Raw genomic sequence first — 6,711 nt, forward strand, 5'->3', positions numbered from 1 at the left:
CCGGGGCCTGGAATCTTCCCACATGGAAACTCAGCTCTCTCCTTTTCTTGTGGATCGCAAGCACCACAGCCATTCTTCTGCATCATCTCAGGGACCTCACAGGGCTTGAGTGGTCCCACTCCCAGAATCGGGTCCTGATCTTGTGCCCTCCCAGAGCAACATGATGCTCCAGGAAACCAATTAGATTTTATTCTCTGTGGGGTGACTTCTAGAATACAAAGATATTGGGTGGAGATGGGTGAGGAGAGTGGCCCTTCTACGCCCCCTCATTCATCTGGATCAAAACTAAAAATCCATTTAGTTCTGCTCTAATTTAGCTCTGTCCTCATGCACTTTCGATCCTCCTTCCTCTGATCCTTTCCTACCCATCTTATCGTCCATCAACTTTATTCTTTCCCCACAGATCCACACCCAGTGACAAAACATATCAATTATTTCTTTTCTTTCCAGCAACTCTTTGAAAGCAAAGATGAGTAATACTCAATACTCATGAGTAATACTCAAGTCCTGAGTGGCACGTAGCTCTACTCAGATCTAATTTCATAATCAATCACACTGATATCATCCCCTTTTATCTCTGGCACATTTAAGAAGAGTTTTATTCCTACACAAAGGCAGAGTCACAGTCAGCCAAAGTTTCAATGCAAATGCTGGAAGTTTTGCATGCATTTTAATTAAGATGTCTGTATTTCTAACACTTGCACAGATGTGTTGAAACTGTATTACCAAGAATGTGAAACAGCCACTTAAAAAAATTAAAACCCAAGCTAGATGTACTGGAAGAAGACTCTTACCTCACTCTGGTTTTGAGAACTTTGCATTCCCCATACTGCCCCAGCCAGCTTCCACTGAAGGCTTAAGGCATGGATCCTTCTTCCCTTCTTCTCCTCTGACATATCCTTGACTGGGGCAGAGACTCCATACTGACCAGCTTAGTCGCCCCCTTTCCAGTCCCACTTCTCCAGTGCATGGGGTGGAGCATTTCTAACCTCTGCAGCATCTCTAACCTCTTGTGTCTGCTTCCAGTTAGTTACCATGATCAAGCTTTGCAGAGAGGCCCTTTTGCTTTAGCCTGTGTCTCCCTATCTCTATTTCCTCAGCCAATTCCATAGTTAAAGTCTGTAGAAGAACTCTTGGTCCAGTCTCCTGGCTTTTTGCCTCCCACCAATGTCATGGTCATATTTCAGAGAGTGACCTATCTGAAGAGATGCTCCTGATTCTGAGGATTTTGTTCCTCTCCTGGGCATAAATTGTACTGCTTCATAGTAAGAAGAACAATTTGTTATAGAACCTGGTCCAATTTTCAGTACACTTACTCCTTCCTTGGTGAGTTTCTACAAGTCAGGTTTGCACCCTCAGTAACAGATCTGTCAATAATTCTGTTAACACCTCTTACGTGTGTTGAATATGTTCATCTCCATCGTTTCTTGCTGTTTGTGGACCTGAGACTTGGCTGTCCTGGGTCACACAGAGATTTGCTAGTGGAGCTGGGACCAGGGGACCTAGTACTCTTGGCTCTTGGGTCAGTTCTTTTGCTAAGATTATTTCATGCTGTGATTCATTATGTATTTATTTATTTTTGGATGGGGGCATGCCTTCTGTGTTGGGAGCTGTCTAGTTGTGACCATTCAAAGAGGAATGATACCTGACTGACCTTCAGGGAGCTCCCTGTGATGCTGTGTTGGTGAGAGAAAGATGTAAACACTGACATTCAGTATTACTAGGGGGAGGTAGTTGAGAAATAGGGATGTAAGTGTGGGCCTGATGGCAGGAATAACTCTGCGGGGTGAAGCAGGAAGGTTCCCCGAGCAGTGGGAGAACTGGGGGAAGGGAAGTGCGGGCAGTGTGGACGGAGGCAAGCGGTCCAGGAAGGGGTGTGTGTCTGGGGACTGAGGGGCTCAGTGTGATGAGGGGAGGAGGGAGGTGAGCCTGCACCCTGACTCAGGCTCTTCCTGAGAGTCCCGTTCCCTATGAAGAGTAGGCCCCCTTGAAGAGACGGCCTTTGTCTTCTGGTTCCTTTGCTGGTCCCTGAGGTGGATGAATTGTGGAGGGGTCTATGCTGATGATGCCACCAAGAGCCTGGTCTTTGCCCTCTAGGAACTTTTACTTTAATCGTTTGTTCTCAGACTCTCTCCAGGATTCAAACCCTCCAAACCCCAAATGAAACCAAAACAAACCAAAAAAAAAAACACCCAAAAAAAAACAAAACAACAACAATAAAAACCCTGGGATATGTTTAAAATCTAGATTCTTGGATTTCACCTCAGGTAACCGGGGTCAGTAAGCCAAGAACGGAACACAGGATCTTCATTTTCACAGTATCTGGAGCTTCTGACCCAGGTGGTCCCCAAAGCACCCACTGAGGATTGCCAGTCTAGGCAGAGGCGGTGATGCAGCCAGCTGAGCCAGATCTTGACAATGGGACAAACGTTTGTGTTAAGTCAGCAGCTCAGGCCACGCATCTGCTCTTGATCAGGGAAGGAGTAACATAAACAGAGCAACCTTCTGGAATTTTCTTCACTGTCTTTGGAGCAGAAGACGTTCTTTACTGCTTCTGGCTGTTGCTTGGATCACTGCCTCATCCTGTGAGGCTCAGGTGACAGGAGGTATAGGCTCCCCTTTCCAGTCCCTCCTGCAGCACCTGGGTGTAACCTGGGTCGCACCTCCAGACACTTCCCTGGGCACAGCCTCTGGGGGAAGCCAGGTCCTGGTCTCTCCGTTTGTCCTTTTGACGTTATTAAAAGCCCTGGAAACTCAGGCAAGCTTTTTTGTATGTAAATTAATTACCACTGTGAAGATACAGAACCAGAGAAGTGTGGGACCTCGGTGGGGGAGGGACTCTCCTGTTCCCTTTTCAACTCTGTTCTCTGAGATGGCTCAGGGGCTTTGACAGAGTGTCCAGTCCTCTCTCAAACTACCAGCTCCTCTTCTTGCCTTTAACGCAGCTGTCCTGCCTTTACTGGTTATATGTGGATGAGGTGGCAGGCAAGGCCTCAAGTGTGGGAGAAGGAGACTGTGCTGCATATTGCCTTTGCTGAGGGTGATTCAGGAGGTTTTACTTGAGGTTTATGTGAGGGTCAGGCTCTGGGAGCAGCTCCGCAGAGGTGGGGGAGGGAGTGGGTGTCATTTCCCTAACTGAAGCTCCACTCAGGAATAACTGCTCCTCCTTCCCCATTGTATCTAATTGATGTCTCTCAACCAAGCTACTGTTACACCCAGGGAAGCTGTGAGCACACACAACCCCCACCCAAGTCTGTAAATTGGCTGTACCCTGGGGAGGACCGCTTTCAGGCTCTGAATCAGAGATGTCACTCAGCACATCAGAATCTCTATCTAAAGGAATGTCATCTCTTCCCATTTCTCAACCTCACCAAGTGTTTCTCACCCATTGCCTCCTGTGATCCTCAGGGTTCTGTGAAGTGGTGTTAGTGTCCCCACTGGTAGACAAGCAGACTATGGCACAGAGATGGAAGTGCCATCCCAGCCAGGCCACATGAAGGGTGTTGTCGGGTAGGGCTAGGGCCCTGTGTTTCTGATCGGTGCAGAGACAGTGCCACTCTGGGGTAAACCAAGAGATGAGGAAGTGCCGCTGGAACCTGGGGTCCCTGCCAAACCTCTTTGAGGAAGTCAGGGAAAGCTCCACAATGGAGGTAGCTGTTAACCTACATCTGAAGGATGGATGTGTTTCCCGGGGTAAAAAGGAGGTGGAAGGGAATGCTAGGTAGAGGACTTGACATGGAGTTCAGGAAACCCTAAAGGTTCCAATGAGAAAGGAGGGGAGAGGCCAGTGCTGGGGTAGGAGAGGTGGTCTTCTTAGAGACCTGTTTTTCTCTGGCTCAGAGATGGTACTCTTTCCAGGACACTGAGTATTTGATGAAGGAGTCTGGGTCCTGCTCCTGGCAAAGTTGCACTCAAGATCAAGGGTCAAACTCAAATATTTTCAGAATCAAGGAAGCAAAAATTTGTGACAGTCTGGTAAAAGAAAAATCAAGCTAAAATGTAATTTAACTCCATTTTCAGTGGAAGAATCCAAGACTCAGAGAAGAGAAACAGTTCATCCAGGGACACAACCACTATGGGCAGAACTGGATGCAGTGGGTGCACACTGGCATACTCCTTCTGGAGTGATCAAACTGAAAATTTAAAATAACTATGACTAATATGCTGAGAGCTATAGTGGAAAAGTGGGAAGTAGGTAATATGTAAGATTAGACGGATAATGTAACTGGAAAGATGAAAACTTTAAGAAAGTTATGAAAATAGTAGAAAATAGACATAGCAGAAATAAAAAACATTATAATAACAATGAATGTCTTTGATGGGCTCATTGGTAGACTGGCTACAATTGAGGAAAATAATCAGTAAGCTTATGTCAATAGAAACTTTCTAAATAGAAAAGCAAAGAGAAAAAAACGAGAACAGAATATACAAGACAATTACAAAAGGTGTAACGTACATATAACATGAATATCAGAGGAAAAGAAAGAAAGAAGCAGAGGAAATATTTGAAGAAAATAATTGCTGAGAATTTTCCAAAATTAACAACAGATACTAAACCACAGATCCAGAAATATCAGAGAACACCAAGCAGAACAAATGCCCAAAGAACCACATTTAGGCATAGATTATATTCAAATTTCAGAAATTCAAACACAGAGAAAATCTTGAAAGAAGCCAGAGGTGGAGAAAACTGCCTCACCCTATCTATAGAGGCACAACAATAAGGATTTTATTGGATTTCTCTTCAGAGACCATGCAAGCAAGAATAGTGGGGTGTTTATAGTATTTAAAGACAAAACTCACCAAACTAGAATTCTGTATTCAGTGAAATTATTCTTCAAAAGTGAAGAAGAAATAAAGACAAAAACTGAGGGAATTTGTTGCTAGTTAGACCTGTCTTGGGAGAAATGTCACAAGAAGTTCTTCAGAAAGAAGGAAAATGGTGTAGATCAGAAACTTAGACCTACATAAAGAATAAGAATGTTAGAGAGGGAATAAATGAAGATAAAATAAAATCTTTTATTTTTCTTATTTTTTTCATTTTTTATAAATTTATTTTTTATCAAGGTGTAATTGACACACAACATGTTTTTCTTATTCTGAATTGACCTAACTGATTACTGTTTGTTCAAAATAATTATTATGGTAATGTATTAGGTGATTATCTATAAGAGAAATAAATAATAGCAATGTAATAGGCAGAAGAGGAAATTGGGTGTACTCTGTTATAAGGTACCTGCAAGACCTGTGAAGCAATATAGTATTATCTGAATGTGGACTTAGATTACTTGCAAATGTATATTACAAATTCTAGGGCAACCACCAAAGACACTTAACAAAACAGTATAATTGATATGTTAAGAGGGAAAACAGAACCATGTAAAATGCTCAGTTAAAACCAGAGAAGACAGAAAAAAGAGTGAAAGATGAAAAAACTCACAAAAAGAGCTATGAATAGAAAACAGCTATGAATATGGTTGATATCAACCCAACTATATTAATAGTCACTTTTAGTGTGAATGGTCTAAATATACCAATTAAAAGAGATTGTCAGAGTGAGTTAAAAAATAGGGCTCATCTGTAGGCTTTCTGCAAAAACTTGCTTTTATTTCATTTAAAAAACATCTTTTTTAGTTTTATTATGGTATAATTGACAAAATTGTGTCTGTTTAAGATATACAATATGATGGTTTCATATAAATACACATTGTTAAATGATCACCTCAGTTAAGCTGATCAGCATTCATTACCTCAAATAGTTATAATTTTTTTCCCCCTTTCCTTCCCCCTCCCCCCCTACCCCTGCAACCACGTGTTTAAAGAAATCACATTTTAAACATAAAAACACAAATAGATAAAAAGTAAAAAGATGGAGAAGAGTATACCACACTAACACACACACACAATTAGAGATTTTAATTAATTAACTAACTGATTATTAATTTCAGACAGATAAAGCAAGACTTCAGAGCAAGAAAAGTGATCAGAGACAATGAGTGGCATTACATAATGGAAAGGGGTCAGTTCTTCAGGAAGACAACAATGCTTCTGTGTATGCTCCTAGTTACAGTGTATCAAAATGCGTGAGGCAAAACCTGATCGAACTGCACGGAGAAATAGATGAATTCACTATTAATGTTTGGAGAAGGAAATGGCAACTCACTCCAGTATTTTTGCCTGGAGAATCCCATAGACAGAGGAGCCTGGTGGACTGTGGTCCATGGGGTTGCAGAGTGGGACATGACTGAGCAACTAGCACTATTAAAGTTGGAGACTTCAACACCTCTCTATCAGAAATGGACAGATACAATGGGCAGAAGATCAATAAGGACATAGTTGAATTGAACAGGTCATCAATCAATTGGATCTAACTGACTTTTCCAGACTCCTTTAGCCAACTACAGCAGAAAACACGTTCCTCTTAAGCTCATTCAGTGCATTCATCAAGATAGACTATACTCTGGGTCATAAAACATGTCAACCAATTTTAAAAGAGTAGAAATCATACAGTGTATGCTCTCAGACCACACTGGAAATAAAGTAGAAATCAATAATAGAAAGACGGCTGGAAAATCCCAACATTTTCACAGATCAAGTAACACACTTCTGAATAATATGTGGGTCAAAGAAGCTATATCAAGAGAATGTAAAAAATATTTTGAACTAAATGAAAATGAAAAGACAACTTATAAAAACTTTTCATTTTGAAAT

Source organism: Cervus canadensis, chromosome 2, assembly GCF_019320065.1.
Source record: "Cervus canadensis isolate Bull #8, Minnesota chromosome 2, ASM1932006v1, whole genome shotgun sequence".
NCBI classification, from domain to species: Eukaryota; Metazoa; Chordata; class Mammalia; order Artiodactyla; family Cervidae; genus Cervus; species Cervus canadensis.